Here is a 15,195-nt window from a genome sequence, read left to right on the forward strand (position 1 = left end):
TTTTCTGCATAAGCAATATAGTATTTTTTTTTTAACTTGAACAAAAAAGCCTCTCTCTGATGGGACATTTTTCCTGCCAGAATTCCCACTGGTCTGCTGTCGCAATTTTTACAAAAGGCCACGATGGAAAAGGAAGGCCCATTCTGAACCGTCGACCGCTGTGCTGTGTGAAACATAACTAGTGTTTCTGTTCTTGATGTCAGAAGAATTGTTATTTTTGAACCTCCCTGACAGGCATGTAAGACCCACTCGTCTCTCTAACTGTTCAAGTGAAATTTTGATTAAGAAAAGATTTGTTTTGCTGTTATGATTAGGCACGTAAAACTTTGAAAGGTTTTGAAGTTCTGTTTCCTGTGTTAAAAGAAAAAAAAAATGTGTCCTCTCCTGTGAACTTCGACTTGATGAGAGGATTTCCCTCAGAGAAAATTCAGCTCTGGGAGGAACCATCCATGGAGGTCATAACCTAGAAAATTTTTCAAGGCAAGTTTCAGTGAATTGAAAGAGTGAGGAAGCTGAAAATTCTGCTGTACCACAGCTATAGCAGAATGAGCCATTTCACTCTGGAGTCTGGGCAGACCCATAATTTGAAGCAAACATGTCTACAGAAGTCATTGTGATATGATTTCTCAGTGGAAGATGTGGGCCCCACTTGGAATTTGTACTGATAGATACACCTTTCTTTCCTCCCAGAAATGTTCATTGAGGAAAATATACATAAGCCAACTGATAAGCATGCGTGTCCCATTGCCCTCTCTTCTCCTTTAGAGGCAGTTCAGTTTGCTGACCCAAAAGAAGCCATAGTGGCACTGAGACTAACTCTCAACCTGGGAGAAGCTCCTTTATAAGAGGCAGTTACGAAGCAAGTGCTCAATAGGTTTGGGTGGATCAGAGCCAGAAACAGCTTACCATTGGACTCTAGATTCTGAATAATTTGGCGCCAAACAGTCAACTGGACCAGAATGACAAGGGACTACTTAATTGAAACTAACATAAAATGGTTCCTTAAGTTTCATGGACAATTGAGTAACTTCAGTTTCCTTTCTTTATTCTTGTTTACTTCCTGCTCTTCTAGAGTCAAGCATTAGGTATTCTGATGTTTTACAATGACAAGATTAGACAGCTGTAGTTTAAATTAAAGCATTAATTTAGAGTGTTCTGTGGCTGCATTAATTTTATCTCTTCTAAGATTAAGTTCCTATAGATTTGACAGATTCACGTAAGCAACAGCATGCTTTTACCCAGGGCAAACCAAAATTCTGTTAACAACTGATCTCTGGTGATTTTTTATTTATGTACAAAAATCTTTTAAAACTGAAGTAATTTCACTTGATTTTTTTCCCAGTTCAGTAGAAGAAAAACAAAAGAATCTGAAGCATGAGGCCCAGTTGTGAGGAGTGTGTTTGCATGCATATAGGACTGAGTGATGAAAAAGTCTTTTCTTTCATTCAGTGGGACTTAGCAGAAAGAATGTGTTGAAAGTCTCTTACCTAAATGGGTTATAATTAAAGACTTTGAGATTTATTACTTTAACTAGAAATACTAAGCTCACCCAGTGGGCATTGTGAATACTGTTTGTTTTCTAGCTGCATATTTTAAACAAAACATTTCTTCTGGATACAATGAGGAGTTTTAGCTATAACCGCAATTGTAATTCATGCTAAATATATGGATACACCGCTCACTGGACCCTTGACTGGTCAGATCCATTGTTAATTTTGAGTTTTCTACTTTTGCTTTCCAAGTAATAGTTAAGAGCATGCATGTTTCAGGAAAATGCAGTTGTATGAATTTCTCAGCTCTAATGTCAACATCATTGAGATTCAAGGCAAGAAATGATAGTTTTACCTGAACAGCATCTAAGATTCCATTAATATTCTGGTGCACAGCACATCCATGGGTTTTATAGACAACTCCTAAGGAATCTGAGGGAATGTATAGTTTTCTCAGCCTCCTTATACCCTTGATGACACAAGGAATTATTTTTTTGTTATCGAGGGGCAAAACAGAGTGCTCAAGTGACTCATGGCTAATTGCCGGATTAAATCAGACATCCAAGTTGCTCAGCTTCTGGTTAATTCTCCGAGACTCAGCTGCTGTCTTCAAAGGGGAGAAGTACATTTCAGCATCCAAAAAGAACATCGTGTGCAGATGTGGGATGGGTCTTACTAATTATCTCATTTTCTGATTAATAGAGCCTCTTGGTTAGAGGAAATATTTGAACCACTTTAATGATATCACCTAACATGGCAGATATTATATTTCATAATTAATGATTGCATTGTAGATGAATATATTTATCAGTGGTCGTGCCTCCTGGAAAACTTAGGGATTCTGAGAAATATGTCCCTTGTTTTTCTTTTTTTTTTAATTTTTAAAGCTGGTTGAATTTTGAATGTGCTCAGTTTGGGTCCTTGTGGGCATGTGGAAGGGTTTGGAGAAACAGAAAGCTGAGATTGCTGCTGATGCTATGGGAGCGCCAAAGCGACAGCAGCGCAGCTTTGTTCAATGTCACTTGTCATTGTCAGCGCTCATGTGGGCACTTGAGAAGGCCTGCACAGCTTGGTACTTTGAACAATGCCCTCGGACAGCCGTTAGACCTAATTGCTGTGACTAATTTGCTGTGGGATCTAAAGAAGGTAACGTATTTAACCTTGGTTTTCTCATCTGTAAAACAGAATTAACGACACTCTACCAAACCAGGGATTTCAGTGATGCATCATGACCACCACCAACCCCCTAGAAAACTCATTAGAGCATCAAAAACCACATATTCAGTGAGTACATTCAAACATTTAAAAAGCACATGGGGTACACATACAGAAAATATTCCTGAAACTCAAGTGGTGGGTTTAAACCTGAAGGAAAATGAAAGGAATTGAAATTGTTTAGCCACAGGAAATAAAGTCTAAGGGCTCATTTGGACCGTTGAAAATTATATGAAGCAGTGTTTTGTAGAGAGTAGTAATTAACTATTCTTTATCTTCTCTGAGACTATCCAAAGAAGAAATCGGGTTAAATTACAGCAGATTTACATAAGTTAGACAGCAACAGTGTTTTTTACTGACCAATTCTTTCCGAGACACATACTCCTCAGTTTCAATGAAAGCAGCAGGGGATTTGCTGTATAGATTTGCCCATATTGCCACCAACCGGAGGACTACCAGAGTAATGCTTTGTTTCTTGAGACAAAGTTTCCATTTTCATTTGCGTTTATAAATCTTGTCCCTTGGAACATGTTTTCTAGCCACCTACTGTATTCTTTTTACATTGTATCCCTTTGTTGCCTGTACCATTTGGTCATGAGCCATTCCAGAGTTTTTTTGTTTTTAAATATGGAACACTTCACAAACTTTTGTGTCATCCTTGTGCAGGGTCCATGCTAATCTTCATTCCAGAATTTTTAATGTGCTGTCTGGGTGTATTCTAAACTTATTCTCTGCCTTACGGGGAGGTAGGAATACTGTCAAAATGATGCCAGGAAAAAGAAATCTCATTTTGCTTTATCCATTTAGTGTGTTTCTTTTTGAGATTTTTCAGGACATTCCCCCCCCCCCCCCCCCCTTAGGAAGCCAAAACTGCAATAGCTTAATAAAATACAAATATTTTTGTTTTATAATTACTAATCATTTATCAAATAGTTCATTAGTTAAAAAAAAAAAAGCTGAGCCTCGGGAGGAGGGAGAAAAGGTGGTCTTTCTGTGTCGAAATCTTTTGCTTCAGTAGTTCTAGCAATAAAGATTGCCACCTGTTGGTAAAAATAGAGAACTAAAACTAAAAGATACATTGAGAATATAATTAACACCACTGGATTATACATTTGAATGTGGTTAAAAGGGAAATTTTAGGTTTTATATGTGCTAGTAGAATAATTTTCTTTCTTAAAAAAGCCATAGAGCAGTACCACACAGACAGTGAGCCCTGACATAAACTGTGGACTACATGCAGTTAATAGGGCAATTATAATAATATTCTTTCTTCACTTGTAACAAAGGTACAACATTAATGCAGAGTGGTAAGAATATTGTATGTGAGGAAGGGTGTATAAGGACTCAGTATTTTCTGCACGACTTTTTCTGTCAATTTACGGCTTCTCTAATTAAAAAAAAAAGTGTATTTAAAAAACTGAAAGATATTTGCCAATCTTCCATGTAGTAGGTATGATCAAAGCAGATTTTGATGGTGCCCTTAGTTAAGATATCTACAAATACATTGATTTGATTAGAAACCTTTATGCCATAATTTGAATTTATAGTATCTGATCTCATTAAATGACAACAGGTATTTAAGGAGAAGAGGCATGCGGTTCTCACGGTTGCTTTAAAAAGCGTATTTTTGAGACTGTCGCAGTTCCATTTTAATGGACTTTTAAGTGGACAAATGGATTTTCATTGGGATAAATTTTGGAGGGTTGATGTATGATTTTAAAAACATCTTTCTGACTCTGTTATTAGTTTGGCCTTTCCTTCATCCAGCATTTCCTGCCCATCTGTAATGAGAGGAGCTTGGGCACACTGGCTTTTATACCCTTTCGTGCCGGGATCTGTTTTCCAGGCCATGTGCATTCCGCCAAGGGCACCACTTTCAGCATCGTGTTCCCAGAGTTGCTGCACATCCTTAAGGTGCATTTGATAATCCAGAAAAATGTCAAATGCTCCAAAGCAGGAGAACATCCTTTTTAATAATTTAATTATTTGGACGGAAATATAAATTCAATTACGAGACTACTTTGATTAAATATAAAACACTAGTGTAGCAATTTTTTGTTGGTACTAATATATCATCTTAAATCCATCTCCCCTTCACATCCCCCTAAACCTTGAGAAAATTAAGATAACAGAGCAGTATTTATTTATTTCTGTGTGTGTGTGTTTTGGTAGTCTAATAAATGTATGAAGTCAACACTGTTCCTGTATGTTATGGTCTTATTTTTTTCCCCGGACATCTGCTCATAACTGGAATTCAAGCTTTTTTTTTTTTTAATGTTAGGTACTACCCAAATAATTATTTGATATACCCTTTGTTGACGTTAAACATTCACTTAATTTGGCAAAATTTATTTACCACCCACTGAAAACTAAGTATTGTAAGAGCTAAAGAACAAGATTGTACAAGGAAAGTTGGGAGACCCATATGGTATTTGCTGTAATTTTTACATAGTACACCTATGTGTGTGCGAAAAAATCTGCATAAGCTGCTACAGAGCAACATGTTGATGCATTTAAATGAATGGCGCACAGTAAAAGCAGACACCAAACAAAGGATCGATTGGCATGGCACCATAATAACTCAAGGAATGTTTCTGAAAGAAGTGAAACATTTATATTTTCCAGCAGATTCCGATGAATGTCGGCATTCGTTATACCTGGTGTTGCCATATAATTTGAGAAGATGAGACAGAGGGGAAAAGTAGTGTGTGAACATTGTCAAGGAATTTAAGACCTGCATTTTATATAGGAAAGTTGAAAGGCATTGTTATAATGAGGCTGTGTAATTTCCTCCTGAAGACCTGCCCATTTACCAGTAATGATACCTTCTTTCTCTTCTATTTTTGTCCCTTCCTTTAGGAAAAGGAATATATGCTTACTCATTATCTAAAATTTAAAGTCATTTTCCTGTTTCAGTTGGGTTTTGTTTCTAATGTTAAAGAATGGTAGAATTAGGTACATGTGAGAAATCTAACCCTCTTTTATTTTTCCTTTTTTAATCATCCAACCTGTTTAATGGGATCTCTTCTTGGTCTTTCTGAATTGTGTTTCCATAAAAACAGATGTACTGGGCTTGTCTTTTTTCTCCTTTTTTAAAATTAATTTTAAAAAAATATGTAACAACAAACAAAAACATTCTTAACATATGATCATTCCGTTCTACATATATAATCAGTATTTCACAAAATCATCACATAGTTACATATTCGTCATCATGATCATTTCTTAGAACATTTGCATCAATTCAGAAAAAGAAATAAAAAGATAGCAGAAAAAATTCATACACACCATACCCCTTACCCCTCCGTTTCATTGATCACTAGGTTTTCAATCTACTAAATTTATTTTAACATTTGTTCCCCCTATTATTTATTTTTATTCCATGTGTTTTACTCATCTGTTGATACGGTAGATAAAATAAGCATCAGACACAAGGTTTCCACAATCACACATGTACTGGGCTTTTAAAAAGCTACCCAGACAACTTATCTACCTATCACTAAGTGATGCTGTCACAAAATCCAATATTTAAACATACATTATCCAAGTACTTTAATTCAAATTCATTTTTAAGTATTTCCATTCTTTTTTGCTTCTTTTAAGTATTTGTTGGGGGTTGGACTTCATAACTAAACAATTTCCTCTCCAGATGACTTCAGTTAGTCAAATAGGCCATTTGAGGGATTCTGCTACCCCAGTGACTCTAACTACTATGCTACTACAATATTGATTTACCCTCCCATAAAGCTGTGTTTTAATAGGTATTTATAGGTGTCACTTACCAAGTATTTCCAGTACCCTTTGGATGGAAGCTGCTTTTTAAGAAATTTATGCAGATCAGGCAACCATTTTTGATCATGCCACATAAAAGGCAGTTGATAGACTATTGGGTGAATTTATGAATAAATGAATGAATGCTGAATGCCCATCTCATCCCACTGGCCTTCGGTTGTTCCCTGAAGAAGTGGAGATGATTCTCTGGGCATCCTGTTCACAGTCCTAATTATGTGCCTGTTCTGTACCAGGCCCAGGGTTTGATGCTCAGGTCACTGAAATGAATAGGGCATCTGCACTGCATTCAGCAAAGCTCAGAACCCAGTGGGAGGAAGCAAAGAGCATGAGCTTAAGATGCTATAACTGACTCACAGGGATGTGTGTCTTCCTTTGCCCTTACCACCACCTGCTCTTCTGCCCTGTCAGGGCTCTTACGTCTCTGTAGGATTTGGGGAGCTGGGGCTTCGGTGCCCCCTCCTTAGATTGGCAGGCAGGGGGTGCTGTAGCTGGCAGGCTGTGCCAGCAGGGCTGGGGTTTCAGTGGCTGACCCTTGCAAGGAAAGGCAGTGGGAACCCACGTTTCTCACTGTCATTGCCAGATTCTTCCTGTACCCCTCTGCCTCCTACCCCTTTGTAACCCCCCGGCTCCCCCAGCACCCCTGCCATGACATCATTTGTGAAGGTGAAGGATTCGCTTTTTCCCATTGGCCCTGGCATATCTCAACACAGAAAGTATCATACAGTTGGTTCAGTTTCCATACTTACTTACTGAAATTTATGTTACCCATAATGTCACTGATATTTGCACTCATCACCGAGTTACTTGTTTAAACTAGCTTGAGTGGAGTAGATTTGTGAGCTAATCTGGAGATCTAACCACCATTTATAACACTTGTGGGGGAAAATGTGTTCTGAGTTTTGCAAACCAGCTTACAAATGAGCTTTGGAAACACAGTCCATATGTAAATTGGAGACTTCCTGTATTAACATTTAGCCATGCTAGGCGAGCCCTGGATTTATTAGTTTGCATGTATGTCCTCAGCCTTCTGTTCCTAAAAGCAATCCTGCTCAGCAATTTCAAATTGACTTAGAGTTCTTGAAGTCAGTTATGAGATTTCAAAACTGCTTGGCCTATGCAAGTGAACTAAAGAAAACAAATTCATATCCTAAAAGCTTTTATTAAATCAAGAGTTTGAGTCTTTATCCTGTCCTTTTATGCATATACCAAAATTAACTCAATGCTCCACTGCTTGTTGCTTTGTGACTTCCCAAGGGAGAAGAAAAGTGAGGGAAAGGATTAATTTCCTGATAAAATATTCAGCTCTCAGGCGTTAAAGGTTTATCTTCTAAACCTGTCAGTATACAACTGGGTTATTGCATCTCTTTCTGATAAGAATCCCACCATTTTAATTATATCAGGATTTTTTTTTACCCAAGAGATTCATTGAGGTAGGTGATAAATTTGTGTTGACTAACATCACCTTTTTCATGGCAGTTTAAGAATGTGCAGTGGAAATGCTCTCTTGATAAAATCTTTGCAGTACATCTGGGGTACCTTGAGGTGATTCATGAGATGACTCAGGTTCTCAGTTAAGGTGAGAGTGTAGTTGGTATTCTGAGTTGTTTTTTTTTTCAATGAAGCCTATTAGGTTAAAAAACAATTTTTATAGTATATGTCTTTATGAACCCTTGTGCTCCTCGAAGTTGTTATCTGTTTGGCAGAACTAAGAGTGTTGGACATTTGTGAGCCATTCACTACACATACAGGAAGTACATGAAAGGATGCATAATCCAGACTGCAGGTCGGGGAGAAGGGACAGAAAGGGGGGTTCCTGCAGACCTGGATTATCACCGACCACTGTTTTCTGATTGTAGACCCAGCTGCAAAAAGAAGGAAGGTTTTTTTGTGGGCTAGGAATCCAACTCCCTTTCTTTCTTTCATGTTGTCCACCCTTTTCATTAGTCCCTTCCGTAGACTTTGCAAGTTTTAAAATAGAGTATTTCTGTATCCACCCAGGCAAACATGTGGTTGATGGTACGATGAGAGAGAGACTGGATCAAACTGTGCATCATGCAAGGGAGGCTCAGATTGGGAGTTCCGAACCCCACCGGGTTGAGGGTTGTTGGAGCGTCTTTCACGTGCAGGAGAATAGTGACTGGCCTTGGAGATGCTCTGGTTGGATCCTCGGTTTGGGCCTGGAAAGGACTGCCTCAAGTTCACCAGCAGGCATGGCGCAGAACTCACTCTTGGGTGTCTGAAGACCTTAACCTCTGCCAGGTGTTTGAGCAGTCCCTCACATCTCCCCCTTCTACTGAGCAGTGAGTAAGATTTGTCAAAAGTTCCTTGGTAAGCACAGTGGGGACTGAATTGGAAAGGTTGACCCTTCATCGCTCATCCCCTGTTTAGGCGAGGGGCTGCATGCTAGACCACTCTCTCTCGGTCATGCTTGCCTGCAGCCAAGCCTCAGCAGGATTGCAGTTTCAGGCAGGGGAGGCGCCTGCATCTGATGGCTGCGGGCACCTACGTGTATCTTATTATCCCCTTGCCTGAGGACATGCTGTGTAGCTCGCAGATGCACTTCTTGAAAGCAAAGCTATTGCTAGTGAGATTACTGATTTCACCGAAAAGGAAGGAAGGAGGGAAGGAAGGAGGGAGGGGCAGAGGGAGGGAAGGCAAATGCCTAGGGAAAGGGAGGGGAGTAAGTAACATTTAAAAATGTGGCGAAACTATCAGGTTAACAAAAAAAAAGAGAAGAAAATGTGGTTTCAATTTGTTGTACTGGGCTCAAGATAACAATGCTTCAATAATAAACTGTAGGGATTGTGAGCATATGTTTGTACATGTGTGCACGCACGCGTGCACCCTCTGAATTTCAAAATTGAGTTATTTTAGCTCTAGTTTCTGTCAGCCCCCCAAATCCATACTCTGATAGTATACGTTAGATATTTTCCTAGATATAATAACGGTTTTCAGAGGGCTTGCTGATTATTAAAGCGAAAGGTTTTTGATCCCCAGACAGCCTTTTCTTGGAGAGGAGGACTTGTGTTGGTGAAAGACCCTTCTCAGCCCGCAGGTTACCTGAGCAGCCGCGCGCTGCCATCCAGTGGCATCTGGCTGGCACTCGGAGACATACAGCACGGTTCTGCCTTCCCCCCCTCTCTGCATCACCAGTTTTATTTTTTTTATCCAGATAGTACTTTACACAGTCTTTGACAAGAATTCAGGGTGAACATGAATTTATTTTCTTGCCCCTTCTAGCAATACAAATGAATGCCCACCTTGCTGGGTTTTCTCCCCAAATTTGTCATGCCATGCATACTTCCTCTAAAGGTTTTTGTTACCCTGACCAACGAATTAATGCTCTGGTATTTCTCCTTGGTATAGTTGTTTTCTTTTTTGCATGGGCAGGCACGGGAATCGAACCTGGCTCTCCAGCATGGCAGGTGAGAACACTGCCACTGAGCCACCGTCTTTGCACTGCCCTGCTTGGTATAGTTTTCATTTGAAGTATGCCCTCACGTATATCTTTGGGTTTATGCTTTGAACTGTGGTTTACCAATTTCCTGGTATGTTTCATGACACTTATCCTATATTTCAGACAATGATTTGTGTGTCCCATAAGATTTGAGCTGGACTTGGAGAAAGCGCCAGCTAACAAATGGAATTATTCTGTCTTGTGAAAGCTTCCAGCCTTTTAAAACTAGACTTTGAGAAATAGAAAACAAATATTCTTGGGAAAAAACTGGGTTTGTTAGTACTTGGCTAGAAATTTTAGGAAAGGAAAGAACATTTCCTCTGGCCTCGGGAGCACATTCAATGTGAAATATTACTGTTTTTAAAAGAGCCAAACTTAGATTTATCTTTGGGTCATTTATTTGACTTGAAAATAAATGGTACTAGACCTCATAAATAAAAAAAGTTCAATATGCTTTTTTTTTATATAAAATGATCGTTTAGTAAGTTATGCAAGTCTCCCATCAGCTATTAACCAAAAACAGCTGGGACTTATAGAGGTGTATGCAAATACCTACCGTGTAGAAATAAAGTACAAGTTGGTTCCAGCTGCATGCATTTGCCTTGTTAGAGTTCTTTGCGGTGATTGAAATGCATGTTTCATGCATACTTTGGTGAAGTCATCTTCTCTCAGCTCTCGACTAAGCAGGTGGAAAGCTTATTTAGTCACAGGAATGACTGAAAACAATGAACTAGAAACCTGTCTGTATCCACTCCAAGGAAGAGTTATTGTATGTCTCTTTTTATTTTCCCATGGATCCCATTTTTTGTTTTTCTGTTTTATTTTCATAACCTTACCAGAACCGTGAGTGATTTTTAAATGTTTGCCATTTGGTTATAAAAAATGGCAAGTAGATGTGAGCATTATAAATCAGTTGACCAATCAGTGTTTTAACAAACTTTTGATGATTGTTCTGTGAACTCTCAGGCATTTTCAGCAAATATAAAGCTAGACCAGGAGAGATTAGTTTCTGGCAGAAGAATGATTCTGCATCCTAAATCTAATTGCAAATCATTTCAATGTTTTATCGTTTCGTGCACTTGGTTCCCTTCTCTTGTCTTCAGGTAGAATGGAATTGAAAATTTACTGAGAAGATTTTTAAATCATGGGACTTTAGATTGAAAGAGACCATAGGATTATCTGATCCAACCTGCCAAAAAAAGAAATCCCCACACAAAAAAACAAACAAAAACAGAGTAGGGAGGATGATGCTGTCAGAGAATGGAATCTCTTCACAAAGCAGAAATTGTCTTCAAGCATTTTTATCTAAAACCTCTATTCAAAAGGATTATCTTTGCAAAGCCTTTGTTTAGTGAAGTGTACGATTAAAAAAAAAAATGGTGCCAAGTCAGGAATTCTAAGGATAGGGTTATGATATGTTCCTAGAATATTGGTTTTAATATTTAAGTCACATTTTTCTTGGAACTGGCCCAAAGAGACTGTTTGAATTATTAACCATTTGTAAGTTAATTTTTTAAATTTTCACGTGATTTAAAGAAATACCCTTGGAAGTGCAGAGTGCTTAGCTATGGTTCATACCCATAATCATATTTCTTTGAGGTCATAAAACTTTAATACAGAGGAACAGAATTGCTTGATGTTCTTTTTTTTTCTTTCAATGAGGCAAACAGAGCAGTTTCTTAAATTAAATCAGGGTTTCCTGAGGTTCTGAAACCTTATTTCTGAGTTTTCCACTGAGTAACCTCCAAATCTTTCTCTTGCCTTTGTCCTCAGTTGACATGAACTCAGAACACGAATTGGGCTGGAAATACTGGATACTGCTCTGCGGCTTTGCTTACTGGGAAGAGAAATCCATCTGGTAGGGCCTGGAGCACCAGTAGCTAGGATGCTCAGAAGCCTTTTAGAGTTTAACTTCTGAGATTTCTAAGTGGGTGATGAAATTTAACAGCATCTGATTTTCTAAAATTACCAGAGGAGCTTTGTTTCAGTCCCTGCTTTGTAAAGTCTTCGGTCTTTGTTCTCTCGGAGTTTCCATCAGACAGTTTCCCATGCTGTAGATGTGGAAGGAATAGCCCACTGTTAGTGGTAAAGGGAAGTTAGTGTTGTACAGGAGCAGATGGTGAATTCAGGGTTTTCCCAGACTCTTTGGAGGTATTCATTCTTGACCAAACTAATCCAAATAGCATCATTATCTAGGTTAGCCTCCAATTCAGCCTGATCGGCTACTTCAGCAATTAGGTAAACAAATGTCACTTGTTAGCTGCTGCTTTCTAACCCTTATGGACCGAGCATTACTTTGAAGCCATGCCCTGTGAAGTAGCTCTTGGAGGAAATGGGTGAGTGATTTTATAAAAATGAGAAGATTGAGGACAGTGTTTATGCTTATGATGAACTGTGTCTCAGTTTGATTCTCAGCTTCACTGAATTCCTAGTATTCTTTCAAGGTCCCAGTCTGAACAGTCATAAATGTTCTTATGTCATATGATTCGGAATATTATTTATGCTTTATTAAATTCCCCAGAGATGCTCAGTGTTCGGAGCTTCAGTCTGCCAAATACCTCACACCAAAAATGCCAATAACATCTCCAAAAACCACAGAACTACATTTTGCAGACTTTTTTTTTTTTTTGAAGCACCCGGTTGCAAGCAGTGGGACGCTGAATTCATAGGGGCAATGTCCACAGAAATCTTTAAAACTAAATATCTGTTTATTCAAAATAGAGCATAGTTCAAAACAACTTTGATTCCCTCAATTAGATATTTTTCTGTTCTTTAATGAAAACAGGCTGAACTTAGTTATTAAGCCAGGTCTTTCTCCACAGTCGCCAACCAGCTTTTCTACTTTTTTTAACTAGATTGTCTTGTCTTGTTCCTGAGGCTCAAAAATTGAAAGTCTAAAAGCTGTTTGTAATTTATTAAGTGCTATGGAAATTCAAGATATTATTGTTCTACTTAGTTTTGCTGTGGCATTAACAGTGACTGTGGTGCTAAAAGATCATTTGGTGTCAGCTTTGTAAAATCCGCCACTGACCAGAACATTTTAATGATCTTTATTACACCCATTGGAACGATTTATTTGTAGCCTAGTGCATAAGAGCCATATATGTGGGCAGATGCTTTCAGGGAAGATTGTGGCTGCAAGACTACAATTGAAGAAATTCAGCATGAGGCCTATTAAAGTCATATCATAAAAGCCCTGCTATTTGGTACCACGAGGAACTTCATTGGTCCTTTCCATTTCTGTGTGAATAGTCTATCAGACCCTTCCCTTGGAAGCTGGCTTTTAAAGGGAGACAGACCAGAGAGGCCCTGAGGCATAGAGCAGCCTCAGGGGTTGGGGAGGAGGTAATGGGGGAGAAAAGAAAAATATTGCCACATTTGAAACATGGGTTGGGAAGGGCAGAGGGAGATGTTCAAGACAAGGCTCCCAGTTTTCCGTTTGGTGGAAGCCCAGCCTTACGGAAGAAGCTCAGTGCTTTCACCTGACCACATGCAGTGTGGTGGTGACTCAGCAGTAAGGGAGAGGTGGCCCTGCTCCGTGGCCCCGGGGCAGAGAGCATCCTCGGGGTGCATCCCCGGCAGGGAGCGGGCAGACCTGCTCTGGGGGACCTCCTAGATCTCTGCTGGGAAGCAGGGAAGTAGGGCGCCGAATGTTCTGCAGTCTGACATGGGGGAGCTCTGGTATCTCCTGCCCTTCCTCCCAAGACTCTTGGAAGAGGTGAAAGCTGCAGGGGCCAGCAGCCAGTTCTGGCTCCCTCCACCTCCCCCACCCATCCCACCTCTCCCTCCCAGCAAGTAAAGTGATTCATTCCTCAAAGCAGCGGGGACACCTGTACAGCAGGAGCTAGCTTTTCACTGGGAGGAGCCTTGAAGTGCCCTCTACCCACAGATTTCACCCCTTCCTGTCTGCCAGAGAGCCTGCTGAAATGCAGACATCACCCTGCAGAAGCGATCCTTTAACATGGGGCTGGTATTTACTAGCTTACCATCAGCCTGTTTACTCCTTTGACTTTCTCTCTGTTGAGAGACCTAAAGGGGATATAGTCCTGACATCCCAATGGGAAGGGGGAGATGGGCACATTACACTTTGAATTTATACTGTTCTACTAACCCTTTTAACTTGTATGCATTCTCCATCCTTTGTTAAACAATTTTGCACAATATATAAATATTTCCAAGTGTTCATTGTATATAGCATTTGTTACACTGGAACTATCATTTCCAAAAGAGAGTCCCTTGTCCATAATTTCCCTGCTTTCTCCTTTTTGCTTCTCTGGACTAATAATTTTTGATTCAGTGCTTTTTCGCTATTTATAATATTATCGTATAATCAGAATTGAGAACTATTGCCCACTTCCAGTTTCTGTCACCCAGAAAACATTTACATTTGGTGAAAACAATAGCAGTTTTACTTTTTAAAGCAAATACTTTCTTCTCTGGGTCCAAACTGGACTCTGGTTTCTTAGAAACCTCAATTAGGAGTGAGGCTTCCAAGCACTTCTGTGGGCTAAGAAGAATCAGTTTTGGGGGCAGAGCACCCAGAAAGGGGCAGCTGCAAGAGAAAGAAAGCACATGACTGCATAAGGTGTTACTTAAATTCCTTCACCGTCTTCACAACCGTGTGTGATTGCTGCTTATTTAGCAGAAGTTTGAAGCCCAAGAAGCACCTCACATCAGCACCACTAAAATGAAAAATAGTTTCCAAGTTTTTGTAAGAATGGCTTCATTAAACTGCATGTTCTGGGAAGAAAGATGTATTAGAGAGTTTGAATGAAAAGATGCCGTGCTATAAAATTTACACCATTGTGCTATTTTAGAAAGAAACCAGCTCCTAAGGCCTCCATCTGATACCAGGGAGACAGTTCGGCTGCCTTCCCTTTTATTGTAACTTCTGTTCATCTGTCTTGTAGCCAATATCGGACATGTTAATGATCACTCATTTTATAAATGAAATCATTGCAGCTCATACTGTCAAGATGTGAACCTAAGCAGACGCTAGGTTTTCTAACTTAATAGCTGCGCTATGCCAGCCTTTCCCTGATGATCGAACCTTCTGTCATTTGCAGTCAGCAGCCAGTCCTTGACAGGAGGTACACAGACGCAGTTAATGCTCATTTCAAGGGGAGCCAGTAGCAGATGGACAGCCATCAGATGAAGCCATTTTATTAATCTGGGCATTTGCGAACAGCCAATGTGGAGACCTGTCTGATGTGCTGACCCCACTACCAGACACAGGGACAG

General features: G+C 39.6%; 1 protein-coding gene and 1 pseudogene across 5 annotated transcripts in view; one reads left to right on the plus strand and one right to left on the minus strand.

The window, feature by feature from the left end:
- The window catches only part of PIK3R1 (phosphoinositide-3-kinase regulatory subunit 1), a 106,001-nt gene that overhangs the window by 49,934 nt on the left and 40,872 nt on the right, over positions 1–15,195 (plus strand). The gene's annotated exons all lie outside the window — the stretch shown is intronic.
- Positions 3,327–3,391, minus strand: LOC143647495 (U6 spliceosomal RNA; annotated as a pseudogene).

This window comes from Tamandua tetradactyla, chromosome 9 (genome assembly GCF_023851605.1).
Source record: "Tamandua tetradactyla isolate mTamTet1 chromosome 9, mTamTet1.pri, whole genome shotgun sequence".
Taxonomy (NCBI): Eukaryota; Metazoa; Chordata; class Mammalia; order Pilosa; family Myrmecophagidae; genus Tamandua; species Tamandua tetradactyla.